The sequence below is a fragment of the Lacerta agilis genome, chromosome 3 (genome assembly GCF_009819535.1).
Source record: "Lacerta agilis isolate rLacAgi1 chromosome 3, rLacAgi1.pri, whole genome shotgun sequence".
Lineage (NCBI taxonomy): Eukaryota > Metazoa > Chordata > Lepidosauria > Squamata > Lacertidae > Lacerta > Lacerta agilis.
Window position 1 is genome coordinate 15,947,598 of NC_046314.1, and position 14,920 is coordinate 15,962,517.

Here is a 14,920-nt window from a genome sequence, read left to right on the forward strand (position 1 = left end):
GGAACCCACCACCTGGCACTTGCTACTGCTGGGCGCTGGCTGTTGCTGGGTGTTTGCTGCTGCCTCTTGCTCAGCTGCAGCAGTGAGAGAGCCCCCTGCCTCCACAACCATGCCCTGCAGCTGCTGTGGCCCACCTGCCACTGTGTCTCCTCTGCCGCCATCTGGAAGCAAGCTGCAGTGGGTGCCACAGCAGTAGGGTTGCGGCCATGGTGGGACATTGAATAATAATAAGAAGGTGTTTGGATTTGATATCCCGCTTTATCACTACCCGAAGGAGTCTCAAAGCGGCTAACATCCTCCTTTCCCTCCCTCCCCCACAAAAAACACTCTGTGAGGTGAGTGGGGCTGAGAGACTTCAAAGAAGTGTGACTAGCCCAAGGTCACCCAGCAGCTGCATGTGGAGGAGCAGGGAAGCGAACCCGATTCACCAGATTACGAGTTTACCGCTCTTAACCACTACACCACACTGGCTCTCTACACCACACTGGGCCAGCCCTGCCTGTGCTCCTAGCCTACTTTTATTGAAATATGTGTAGATGACAAAATGGTCAATGCTTATTTCTTTCTTTCCTACAGGTATCCTCTCATTTTGCCGAATGTGAAACTTTCTGGCCTTTGCCTAAAGCAGGAAAGTTGTTTCAGTCCTATCTTGTATGCAGTACTGCCATGCTTGTAAACGCAAATCGCCGTGACAGGAAATGCTTCTGGAACTGACAAGTACCCTAAGAGAAGGCTTCAGATCACTTCTGGTAAGTAGTAAAATCAGACAAGTTCAAATATCCCCCTTTTCCCCCAGGTACCCGTCTGTAAGGATAGCTAGCAGAGGAAAATGAAGTCAACTTCCCTCTCGTCTCCCAGAATCAGAAGAGGCATGAAAAGGGCAGGAGAGATATTGGCAATGTGCAGACGTAGTCTCTGATAATTTGGGGAAACTCCTGGAGAGGAGGCAGATGTAGGAAAGTGGGGACCTTCAGTCTCAGCAACTGCTTCATGGGGCAAGACCTACCAGAAATGAGTTGCTGTGCACAATTAGTTTTTGCTAATAAAGAGTTATCTCCAACTTTCACAGTGTGATTTACTGGCTGGCTTGCTCTGTGACACACAGGTTCCCCATCCTTGGGATCCATGGTCATCATCATCATTATGATCACAGAAAAGATCTCAACATATATAATCAGAATAAAAACAACAACCCAACAACAACACCTCCCCCCCGAAAAGAGCCACATTTTAAAAGGGGATAGGATGTCAATCAGGTCAACCAAAGGCCTGGTAAAAAAGGATCATTTTTGCCTGTTGCCTAAAGGTGTATAATGAAGGCACCAGGTGAACTTCCCTGGGGAGAGCATTCCACAGATGGGGAGCCACTGCAGAGAAGGCCTGTTAAAATGTGAGAAATGGGACTCACCGTACTCTCCTGATCTACATCCCTAAACTGGTTTGGGCATTCACGACTCAAAGCTCAATATGAATTCACATTCCTAGGCATATCATTATGGGTATCTTGTGAAGAGAGTGCTTGAATTCTGTAGCCAGAATAGCACCCTCTGGATATTATAAGACAATTTTCGTCATCTCATTGAAAGAGGTGGGTTTGCTTAGTGTGCAGAAGGGATGTTTAAAAGGGAAACATCAAATACCACATACTAATATTACTATAGAAGAAACATCAGCATGCTGAAGGGTTTGGTACCTTGGCTGTCCTTTGAAAGATGGGCCCTGGGAGGCAGGAAGGGGAGGAAGACAATGCAAGATATTACCCTCTCCAGAGGGCATGCTTAATGCTCCCATGGGGAGTTATCAGGTGACTCTTGAGTCACTAGCCTAAAAAGAACGCCCTTTTCCTTTTTTTTTAATAAGAATTTTATTGGTTTTTTACAAAACAGAGAACAACAAAACACATACATCAACACAAACACAACAATCAAAACATAATAAAAACAAATGCAAATCCCCATTAATACACCAATAATTCTTTTTCGGGGGCAGCAAGATGGCGAACAGCACCTAGTCAGCGTGAGCTCTCTGTTTTTATCTTTTAAAGACTGTTTTAATGAGCATAGAAGCTGGATAAAATTTAGGCACTCCATAGCACTTTTTAGCATTTTTAGTTTACTAATTAGGGGGATTCCTTTCGTTATTGTGGGAGATATCTACTGACCTTGAAGCTTTGAGGCGATTGTGTGAAGAGAGAGATGACTCAGCAACCGCGCAGCCCTGCTGATAAGAGGAGAGGAACTGGGAAACGTACTAGAGAATCAGAGGATATAGAGGATATAGAGGAATTGTTGTGCCTGCCTCTTGCCAAGCAAACGAAAATTAGTGAATTTTTCCCTGGGAAAACAAAGGATATTTTTAATATCCCAGTCTCAAACACCTTCTCCCCGATAGCAGAGATGACTGACGAGGATGTTATGCTGAAAGAATCCCCTGATAAATTGCTCACTAACCCCTCAAGCAACAACACCACTAAATCAAAAAGGTCTAAAAAGGATACAATCTCTGGTATCCAACCGAAAGACTGCATTAGAGAAGGAGAAAGCTGCCTCTCTGATATATTATTTGAACATTCGACTACTTTAGACCTAGTTGCCAAAACAGTGGACTATATCTTTAAATTCATAAGAGACATCCGAGGATCCCTAGAGAAGATTATCACACTTGTATCCTTAAAAGGTAAAGACAGTCCTCCAGATGCCTTACCTGAGGATAGGACTATACAAATGCCCAGAGCACCTGATTTACCTCACATAATTTCTCAGGCCGCCTGCAAACATGAGAATGAACAAATCAAGGAAGAACAACTGTTTATATCTTCTCATAACCTTTTTCTGCAAGCTACTAAAGTCTGCCTAACTGTTTGCCCCTTCAGAGGCCAGGTGATTAACTGGTACTCCAAGAACGATGCAAGGAGGCATCTAGCCGGACTTTTGGGGGTAAATCCTCGCTCCATTGATCTGAAATATATTGATCACATAAGCAGCAGGTCTCATACGCAGAGAGTCCTGCTCTCCTTTGAATCCAAAAAGTTCCCTGCATTTATTATGTCTTTAAGAAGCACTTTAATTAACTTCGGAATCTTTGCTACAAGAGTTTTTACTAATACTAAGATTTGCCCTCTTTTACCTAATTGCTTGCTCAAAAAGAAAGTAGTCAAGCCTGAGGGCCCTCCAACTACCACAATTTCAACTTCTTTGGCCACAGATCTAATCAGCTGGACTGATGCCCCCCTTCCCCCACTGACAAAGGCCACCCATCTGGAGAACTCCATAGAACATGAACTACTTTTATCTTTCTCCCACCTGCCAAAACCAGAACGAGCAGAGATAACAGACAGATTGGATGAGTTACTACTCTGTCTCCGTAACTCAGAGGATCATGCTCAGATAAATAAGACGAACTCCTCCCCTAATCTTGACCAGCCTACACAAGTCCAAGTGAATCCTGCTGTAATGATCTCTAATCCTCAAAATAGCTGCTCACTTCGTATGGATGCCAAGTCAGTTCAGGATACAGTGGGAGATTCGACAGCCCTTTGGTCAAACTCTGAGGCAGTGGCAAGGTTGAACGCCCTTTTGGAGGCAAACCGAAAAGGATGCCCCCTACCTGCCATGCATTGTATGTTCCCCTCAACAACCGTAGACCCAAAAGGTCCATCTTCCTCAATTATAGAGCATACCCTAAATGCAGACTCTATGGACCTGTCATTAAGTGATACCCCCATGCACCAAGACCTATCCCCACAGTTACCAACAAATAAGCCCCAGTCATTGACTGTTGCTGCGGCAAGTGGCGCCCAGAATCTGACTGGCAAGCAATCTACAATTACTTCTTTCTTTCAGCCTATTGCTCCTCCTCGTAGCATGCATCCCCGGGTGGATTCCTCTGTGCTGATTCCGCAAGGGTCAGCATGACCCGAAGGGGAGACCATGAGGACACTTACATTTTTATCCTGGAATGTAGCTGGTATTAAATCTAAGTTGATGGATCCATCCTTTGTCGCTTATATAAAAGGCAGCGGCATCCTTTTACTGCAAGAGACATGGGCTTGTGAGGATTTCTTCTTATCAGGGTACAAGGGCTTCTACCTGAGTGCGAAGCAGGATCCTTTATCACCTGGTAGACCGCAGGGTGGGTTGGCTATTTTTGTCTCTTTGGCCATAAATCTCCAGGCAGAACAAATCAATATTAAGTCGCCATTCATGCTAGGAGTAAAGCTACAAATAGCAGAGGAAGTGTTTGTGGTGATCAATGTTTACCTGTACCCAGTTTACAAGAAAAACCTGGTCGACCAGAGATGGAAGGAAATTCAACTGACACTTGAAACTCTCCTTGAGAAATATCCTGAAGCCACCTTCCTGGTCGCAGGAGATTTTAATGGCCGATTGTCCTATAATGATAAATCCTTATTCACTAAATATGAGAAGTACCCATCATTACCCATTATAACTACAGATCTTTTACCCAGGAATTTTAAAGACAGTGTTGCCACATATGCAGGCTTTAAATGCAGGCAAACCTTGTTGGCTCTTAATTTTTACCTGCTAAATGGAGCTCTCAGCTCTGATTACCCAGCTGAATTTACTTTCTGGTCAGGTTCCCGTGCCTCTACCATTGATTTTATTTGGACATCATTAGATTTGTTTTTTTTTTTATAAGAATTTATTGACATTTTTACTTATAACCACATACAACCTTAACCACACCTACATTTATACACATACAAAACAAATACAATTACACATCTAATACAAAAATTGCCATGATTTTCCTTCTTAATTAGACATCTCAAAAAAAAATTTCTTTTTCCAATCTTGACAGTTGACTTCCCCTGCCTTTTCACCTTCGAGTTTATATCCATAATCTACTTTTTAACCTCTTCATTTAAAAAATTAAACTTAATTATATATATAAAGAAAAACATTCATCTTAATCTTCATCTTAATCTTAATCGTCTTAATCTATAAACTTAAACCACTTAAATCGACTTTATTTATACTACATCCTCATAAATCCTCACCGATCATCCTCATCAAATCTATCTCTTCTATCCTTTGAACTGCTGCTAATAACATAAAAACTTGAAATATCTCTTTTCATGTTCAAACAGATAATAAAACAAACTATTGTTGACAGTGTTCACACTCCAATTTCAAAGTACCATAACAGATTACTTTAGATTTTGCTTAATACTTCACCCCACACCCCCTCTGTCCATTCTTCTTCTCCTGATGGCATCAGCACTGAACTTCCATGCAGCTTCCCTCTCCAAACGTCCACAGATCCAGGCATAGTCCAAAGCTCTCCTTGCCACGAGCTCCGAGGTGTCCAACTCTCCCTCTCTCAGCTTCTCCGGTTCTTTGTAGCATTCCTTTTCTTCTTGTAAATACCTTAATTCTCTGTCCCTGGCCCCCGAGCTCACACCTCGGGGACTGGATATAGCAAATCTTGACATCGCCTTGGGGCTGCCACCCCCAACAAGCGAATTTCTTCTCCGAAGTAGCTCACTCATTTCTTTCCATCTTTCCATCCATCCTCTCAGCTCTTTGACAAGATTTTCTTCCAAAGTGTCAAAAGTTTTGTTAGCCTCCTCTGTGGGCAGTTGGTTCCATTTCAGGCCCCCACACAAGACTTTGACTTTTCTGTAAAGTAGTTCCACCTTCAAGGCAGTGAGCCTTTGTTCATCTGTTAGTCCAGAGTTCAATACCAGTTCAAGGACGAAACCCAGCATACTGGCAGAGGAGGAGGAAGTGGGTATCATATTTCTTCTCCTGTCTCTTTGTTCGTCGCCATTTTCCTAAGCTGGAGCGCAAACACCGCAACTTTAAATAGAGATATTTTCCGCTAGTTAGCTTCCCAAGAAAAAAGTTTGCCAGTCTCATGTATCGATTTTAAATACTTTATAACCAGTTCTGTGGCAGCAATCCCTCAGATTGGTTAATTTCTTGGGCTCGAAGGGAGGGAGGCAGGCTGCCTTTCTCCTTCCCCCCGGATCGTTCCAAAAACACGATTTCTGCCAAGATTATTTACTCACGACCACCGGGTTCCTTTAGCTCCATTCTTCACAGGTAGAACTTAGACGCTCACCGCGGGCTTTGCCGCCGCATTTGCATCCCGGTTGGGGCATATCCCCGTAAGCCCGGCTCCGTTGTCCCTTCACCCCCACTCCCCCTTTACAGGGGGGCAGGGGAAGGGTTCGGAGCCTCCGCGGGCGCAGCCGGGGAGCCCAGGGTGCGGGACGCTCTTCCCGCACCCCAACCGGAGCCGCGCGCTGCGGTAGCGCGGCTCCTAACCCCCGGGATGGACAAGGCGCTTCGGACCCGAAGCAGCCTTCGACCACCCGGCGATGGCGTCGCCGCCGGAAGTGGACATCATTAGATTTGATCCCTAAAATTTCCAACTTTAGGGTGGTAACGAGACTGGAAAGTGATCATTTCCCCTTAGAACTCTCCCTGAACCTGGCTGGAGAACTGGTCACGTATTCCCGTGTGCACTTAACAAACGATCAGTTGCAGATGAGGCCTACTGCCTTAAAATGGACCGATAAAATGGCTCGACGGATAAATGAACTCCTTTGGTCTGATCAACTTCAAGTGACAAGGGACTCCCTTATCCAGGCAGAAGATCCACTGCCAATATATGAGAACTTAGTAGAACTGCTAAAACCAACCATGGCACGGGCCCCGGTAACAAATAGTAACCGTTTTTCTCATAAAAAATGGTTTGATGAGGAATGCAGGTACTTCAAGAACTGTCTATATAATGAATTTTTGGCATATAGGGCATCAAATGATCCCCTGCCTAGTAGTCATCTTATGAACCTCAAGAGAAGATATAAAGCATTATTAAAGGAAAAGAAGCTTGCGGCAGAAAGAAATAATTGGAATAACCTTTTAAAAGCTGCGGAGAATAGAAATCCCTCCTCCTTTTGGCACCTAATTTCCCAATATTTGGGTAGACCATTGACAAGAATAGAACCCCAAATTTCAGCCGACACCTGGGAAAGTTTCTTTTCCGACCTATATGCAGCCCACGCTGTTGGCGGAGGAAGGATAGAATTGGGCCCCTTGCCTGAGTGGGACCCAGTTACCTGCTCTGAAGTGGAAACACTTATAGACCAATTTAAGGTGGGCAAGGCACCTGGAGATGACCTTATATCCATTGATGCCATCAAAGCCAACAAGGATTGGTGGTGCCCACTCTTAGCAGTACTCTATACTTATATTAACAAAACAGCAAATTTCCCCCCAAGTTGGAATTCTGCGCTAATTGTATTAATACACAAGAAAGGTCCGCGCACTGATCCGGCCAACTTTAGGCCAATCAGCCTGCTGAACGTTATTGGGAAGATTTACTCAAGATACTTGCTCAACAAACTAACGACCTGGATGGAGAACAACAATATCATCGCAGAGGAACAGGCGGGTTTTCGCCCTGGAAGATCGACAACAGACCAAATTCTAATCCTGAACCATTTGGCAGACAAGTATGCTGGCAAAGGCCCAAAAGCTCTCCATGTCGCCTTTATTGACTTTAAGCAAGCCTTTGACCAAATTCCCAGGAACCAGCTATGGACAAAACTGGCAGCGACATCTATCGACCGCCGTCTTCTTCTCCTGATTATCAACCTGCATACAAATACCTTCTTGAGAATTAGGTTAGATAATAAGGGGTTAGTTTCCAATCCGGTTGCCACCACTAGGGGGGTAAGACAGGGCTGTTTGCTTGCCCCTGCCCTGTTCAATTTTTATATTAACTCGCTAGTGGCTCATATGGCCAATGCTGCTTTCCATCCTCCAAAATTAGCAGGCCGAGCTTTGAATGTCCTCCTGTATGCGGACGATGCTGCCCTTTTAGCTATTTCCCCCATTGGGCTGAGGAGGATGCTTCGAGCACTTCATGAATACGAGATCCAACATGAGCTCCAACTTAATTATGCCAAGACCAAAATAATGGTCTTTGCTGCTCGACCGAAACTCCATTCGTGGTCGATTAATGGTATTCCCCTAGAGCAGGTTAGCTGCTTCAAATACCTGGGCCAGGTAGTACGATCAAACGGGTCTTTCTTGGCACACAGAGAATATATAGCCACAAATGCATCTAAAGCAGCCTTGCTGATTAGATCCCTGTATGCCAAGAAACAGGCACAAACAGTGGAAGTTGCCCTGAGACTCTTCCAAATGAAAGTCCTTCCACTATTACTGGTGGGCATTGCTTTGGGCTCACGTAGAGACTTTGAAAGATTGGAATCTATCCAATCACAATTCCTTAGGGCCATTCTCAGGATCCCCCCTTCCGTTGCGGGTGCGGTCATGAGACTAGAGACCGGCTGCCAAGCCTTTAGGTATGTGGCCCTGAAGGCAAAATTATGGCTATGGCTCAAGTTGTGCTTTAGACCGGTGGGTTTGGCCCCCCTGATACTGAAGGATAATTTTAAATCACCATGGGAAGGGGAGGTGGTGGAGGAAGTGCAGAAGTGCGGACTGTCCTCCCTCTATATAGAGTCCATGACTTATAAACACGCTAAAGCGGTGATTGCTCAGAGATTGGGGGATATCGCCAGACACGAGGACATAGCCCGCGTGAAACCTGGGATGTTTCTGGGGGAGCAGGTGTATCGGGCTGCACCAGCCTGTTACCTGGCAGATATCCACTATGTGGAATACCGCAGACTTCTCACTGCGGCAAGACTGAACGTTCTTGATTCAGCGGTTTTGAGGGGAAGATTTAGAGGAGTTCCATATGATCAGAGAACGTGCCATTGTGCTTTAGGAGAGGTAGAATCCACAGAACACATTCTACTGAGTTGTCCCTTTTATAACGATTTAAGGCAGTATCTCATAGCCCCATATTTATCTCAGTTTAGTTCTCGTTTAAGAGAAAGGCAGGTAGCATATCTGCTGAATAAGCCCACTGGGAAAATAGCCTTATCTGTGGCTAAATTCCTCTTCCTGGCACTCAAGTGTCGGAAGCGCAAAATCGAATGTCTCGATGTGGGTTATCTGTATGACGTTTACTAGTGCTGTCCTATTTTTTATTTTTAATTGTGTATCCCTCTGATGTTTTTAGTTCTATAATTTTGTATTGAGAAATGTGTTTCTTCTTTCTGACTATCGGTCGAATAAAGGATTTGTATGTTGTATAATTCTTTTTCTTGTTTAACACACACACACAAAAAAATTATTGTTCGAGTCTATACCGGGTGACTTCCCCCGTTTTCTCTCCTTTGGTTCCAATTCTAGTTTACTTTAATAACTTCTCATCTCTAAAGTTTAAATCATCCAAAAAATAAACAAAACATACTTCTTAATATTTAATTTTTACTTCAAAATAACCTATCACTTCTTAACTCAAATCAGACATCTTATTTCACTTACACTGCTGCTAATAAAAAGACTTAACATATCTCTTCAATAATTCCAAATCTTAAATTCTTAACACACTGACTTCAGGGTACCATAATAAACCATCCTAATTATATTTTATATATTCTCACCCTATCCCTTTTCTGACCATTTTCCTTCGCCATCTCGGGGTCTCCCCCCAGACATTTCTCCATCTCCCTCCAACACCATTGTCCAGAATGCCTTCTTTTTCTGTAAATCCACAGGTCCAGACGCAGTCCATAAATGTCCTTGCAGGGGGCTTCAGGATATACAAATCATCTTCTTCCAGCATCTCCGTTTCAAAGTTCCAATCATCTTCCAGTTGTAGATTCACAAATCTTCTTCCCATCATTTCTGGGCTCTCACCCCAGAAATTGGATATAAATTGTATTCCAACCCTGCGTCTCTCACACCAGCAGGATTTTTCAACTTCTCGGAGTTGCGCAGCCTCTGTACTTTGTTTTCCAAAAACTTTCTCAAGTTCCCTTGCAAGATTCCTTTCCAGTTTAGCAAAGTTCTCAAGAGTCTTTCCTGTAGCATATAACTTTCCTTCAACATCCTGGTTCAACAGAATTAATTTCTGATTTAACAGTTCCAACTTCAAAAGAATAATCCTTTGTTCATGTGTCAGTCCCGAGTCTAGAGCCAACTTAAAAACGAAACCAAGCATGGTAGAAATAGGCAGAGGGTTTCAAGTTTCAGTACTTTTCCATCTTTAACCATAGATTTTAGCCGCCATTTTCCCCCGAGTCAGGGTGGAAAGATTGCAATCCAGCAATTTCAAAAAGAGATATTTCCGATCTCTTAATTCCCCTAAAAAGTGATTTAACCAGTCTCACTTGTCAAAACCTCCGTAGAAACTTTGTATCCACTACTTCAGCAGCAGCTGAAAACAATGTTATCTTCTTCCTTAAACAAAGGGAGGAACGGGCTTCCTTTTTCACGTTCCTCCCGGAGTGCCAATTAGCAAAAATTTATCATCTAATTATCTCTGTACTCACGGCCTCCGTGGTTCTCTTTTTTTTTTCTTTCCAATAGGTAGAACGACGCGCTCAGTGCCGGCGGCAGCCGCCACATCACCGGCCCAGTTGGGGCATGCCTCCAAAGCCCGGCGCTGTTGTCCCTTCACTCCCGCGCCCTTTTACAAGGGCAATGGGAGAAGGGTTCCACGCCATAGTGGGCTGGCTGGAGTGCCCATGCTGCGGGACGCTCGACCCGCGGTTTAGCGGAGCCCCGCTGTGCGGTAGCGGGGCTCCTACCCCCGAGCCGGCCTGGGTTGCTTCGCTGCCGAAACGACCCACGACCGCCCGCAATGGCGTCCTCGCCGGAAGTCAAGAACGCCCTTTTCCAAGGTGTGATGATCCTATTAGTTTTCCTTTTCCTAAAGTATAAGCAGAACCCACAGTCACTTCCCTTAACTGTTACAAAACAGTGGGTGGAGTCATATAGATGCCCAGAAAGGCTGGCTGTAACATTTAAATTATGGCGTGGTCAGGCGGAGTCCCCCCCAAACCCCTGGAAGCCCCTGAGGGAAATAATGACATGGGACGACGTTCTATGGCATTGAAATTGGCCACAACTTTATTAAAATTCAGATGTAGGGAGACCTTGGCACAGGCATTGGGTGTTCATCCTTCCCAGCCCCCCAGCCGGGGTTCTGGGTAATTTCAGGGTTATCCAGCATGTGTGGGGATTGGGCTAGCTCTGGAGAACATATGTTCAAGCAGATAGTGTGGTGTTTCTAATTGAATTACCACGGCACGTTACTTAAAAGAATAGAGAAAAGACAAGACGTTTGAACCAGCAAACGACCTGTATGAGGATAAATGAGCAAGAGAGAGAGAGCTCCCTTCAGCCCTCATACAGGTACTTTTTATTGAAAACAAAACCCGCCTTCCAAGATTCAAATCATCCAATCACAGTGTCCAGAGCAAACTCCCCCCACAGGCCATGTGCCATGAAGAAGAACAAAGAATCTTTGAACTTAGCAGAACTGTTTTGATCTAACCCTACTTCCTAGGCTACAGGTAATTAGCATTCCAAGATCAGGTAGAAGAAAGACACAAGATTGATAGGAGGAAGTGAAAGAACAAGCATCCTGGCCATATTGACACTTCCCAGGCCTCCAGGATGTTAGCAGATATACTTCAAAGAAACAAGAGGTACAGATGCTCTGAGGTTATCAAAGATACACTCATTGCCATGTAGTTGTAAATTAAACAGCAACCAAATTGGAAAAGAGAGACGTGACTCTGTTGCTAGCCAGCAATGGAGTTTTAAGACACAGCCAATTAATGCAGCCAGATTCAGGTCATGTAGGATAAATATGAAAATCATATTTTGCCACCGGAACCAGAAAGGAGCTTTGCACTCAAGCACAACCAATATTGGTCTCGGAATGTCCAGCTCGACTTCCACCATGTTCTTAGGCAATTTATTTATTCCTTATTTATCCCTGCATGAACACCACATATCAACCTTTTTTTTTCTTTTTTCTTTGTTTTGTTTTGTTTTGTTTGTTGCTGTTAATAACACATTACTGAAGCAATGGCATGGTATCATCTTCATCCGCCTGGAACTGTTGTTGAATCACGTATAAATCCCTTGGAGACAACCCTGAGACAGGTCTAGGAAAGAGGTTAGAGAAAAGATTGCAGAGAGAGGGAATGCATTGTATCAGAAAAACATATCACAACTAAGCTAACTAAAATCATTCTAACTAAGAAAATTAGAAAACATTAACCATTCTAAAATAAGCAAAGACTAGCAATATCAAAATGAAATTAGACTACCTCATATCAGGAAAATCTTGAATAAGAAATAAGCATACAACAATTAATAGCAATTATGAAATAAGCATACAACAATAATAACATCATGAGATAAAATCATAGAATACAAACACAATGTTTACAGAAAATACAAATCAATACAGAAGGTACAATCAATACATTGAAGCAATAATAGAATCAGCAATCAACTGAAGAATGATGGATTTCTGATCAATGGTAACTAAAAGAAAGGTCTTCTGGGTAAAAGTTCTTTTTGCTAAAAAGTCTCTTAAACTTTCTGGATCACTCTGATCTTCTTTTTGAAGACTTGGCATCTGGAACACAGTCTTCAACTCTCCTCAGTTTAGTTGTCCAGTTATGATTGTCTGGTTAACTTCAGCATTAGGATGAAACTCTGGAACAGGAATCTTACAGGATTTTGCACGTCTGTGGTCACACACTTCAGCTATCACTGCACCATAGACCTGTTAAAGCAAAAACAATTGCTCCTTTGCTCCAAAATTAGAGCTGAGCGATATGATTAAAAATCTGTTTCATCTTCATACAAATCAAATGATTGAGAAGAACCTCTATCCTGGAACTAATACTCTATAGAAAAAACTTATTTAATTAAAAAACTATAATTGAGATTGTTTAGATTCTCAATAATAATATAAGAAATACCTGTGAAAAGAAATATTTAATTAAGGAAATCAGAATCAAATTATTCTGTTCAAAATTCTAAAAGAAATTTTTAGTCTATTAGAGAAATTTTGATTAGAAATATATTTTTAGAAAAACATAGTTCAGAAAACATCTAGGGATATAATACACCTTTTTTATTTTTATTTTTTATTTATTTTTTTGTTCATGCACTAGAAAGGAAAAAAAATTCATAAAATACTATTATAAAACCATTTAACTGTAATAATAACTATGAAATTAAAGATTGGAAATCAGTAAAGTAGAACTTCCAAAAAAACTGAATAGCACTGAGTAGAAAACTCCATTGGCAGTAGACAGGAAAAGTTTGGCTTGGAAACACTAAATTTGAAGCAAATAGCCGAGTAGGTAAATTTACTCCCGAGTAAGCTTTCTTCCAGCAGGAAACCTGTAAACGCAACCTGAGAACTTGAGTTTCCCTCCTAGGGGAGGGGCAATTCTAAACAAAAGATTAAAGCAAAGATAATGCACCACTGTAGATAAAACTTTAGAAATCTGAAAATGAAAACTTTAAAAATATAAAATATCACTTAATTCTAAAACTAGTTAAAAACTTTTAAAGAGTAACTTCTGGGAAAAACCTTATCAAAGGAAGAAATTTTTTTTAGAAAACATTCACAAAGATAACAAATAGATTAAACTGTGACACACCCTCTAGCTGTGAGCAAAAGAAATAACACTTTCATTCCAGTTTGAACCACTTTGAGGACTAGCAACTTAGCTACATAAAACATCAAAGAACAAAGAAACAGAGATTATAGTAATGCATCTGGATCTGTTTTCGTCTTCAGAGTGAGATCAACAAACCTCATATGGGAAAAAATATTAATAGAAATAAGAAACATGAAAGAACCTGGATAGTAATAAAATTGAAGTGTTAGACAACCATTTAAACCACATAAACACCAAATAGAGAAAAACACAACTAACAATGATTTTCCAGTATTCCTGAAGCCTTGTACTTAAGCTAGAAACAAAACAACATTAGGATTAGAATTGAGAATTCTTTAGAAATTCTTTAAAATAATTCCTTTCCATGGAATCTTGCTGTAGGTCTAAAAATCATAGCCTGCAATTGAATAAAGTTTAGCACCATAAAACATTCTAAACTAACTTCAATACAGGAAATTCTGAATTATTATTTTTTGAAAAATCATTTTTTTTTTCCTCAACTGAAACTTGCTAAGGCAACCTATGCATGGAAAATAAATGTCGTTAAATCATAATATAAGGAAATTCTAACATTATATTCTAGAAAATTCTACATAGGCAAAAGATAGTGTGCTTAAGCTAATTTCTACAAAAAATGCTGAAAATCGTTCAGAAGCTTTGAATAGGAAAAAAACATAAGATTGTTAAAATCTTAAGAGTCATACAGTTGGAAAACAGAGTTAGAAGAGACCATAAAAGGTCATCCAGTCCAACCCACTGCCAAGCAGAAAATACCATCAAGGCATTGGGAAAAGAAAAAAAAACCCTAAATATGTAACTGAGTATAAAGTTTATATACTGTAGCTGACTTCAGAGATAAACATTATAACTTCAGCTCATTCCAAGGCTAGGAAATAAATAATTCCTGTAGGAAAAAACGTCAACCTTGAGGGAATTGCATTTCAAAGGGAAGACCTGTGAAAGCAACCATGAGGCAATTCCTCACACAAAGAGATAGAAGTGATCTTAGCTAATTTGCACTGAACTAAGCCCTTTAAAAAAAAAAAACTCTTTCCATGAATGGTAACAGCTCTTTGAACAGCAAAATCAAGCTCAAAAAATATACAGAAGCCATGAGATAGGAACTTTTGGCACTGATTTAAAAAAAAACCAAGTAGCTATGGCTGTTAATATTTTTTCCTCAATGCAGTAAAGCAGCTTCTTTACAGCAAAACAGGAATTTCTCAGTCTGAGCTGTTTGAAAACAGGTGTTAAGCAACAGTTTTTAAGGCAGACTGAAAAGGACTAGATTAAAATCTCAGCAGCTTTTTACAAGGAGATATTTGAGCAACTGAAAAGAAATTTTTACTAGTCAGTGTTCCCCAGGAA

At 41.7% G+C, this 14,920-nt stretch overlaps 1 protein-coding gene across 2 annotated transcripts in view; it reads left to right on the forward strand.

The window, feature by feature from the left end:
* The first annotated feature begins 579 nt into the window (after positions 1-579).
* Positions 580-14,920, forward strand: part of KCNS3 (potassium voltage-gated channel modifier subfamily S member 3) — a 40,795-nt gene continuing 26,454 nt past the window's right edge. For both annotated transcript variants that reach the window (XR_004426177.1, XM_033142906.1), the window contains exon 1: positions 580-749. The gene's annotated coding sequence lies outside the window, so the exon portion shown is untranslated. The remainder of the gene's footprint in view (positions 750-14,920) is intronic.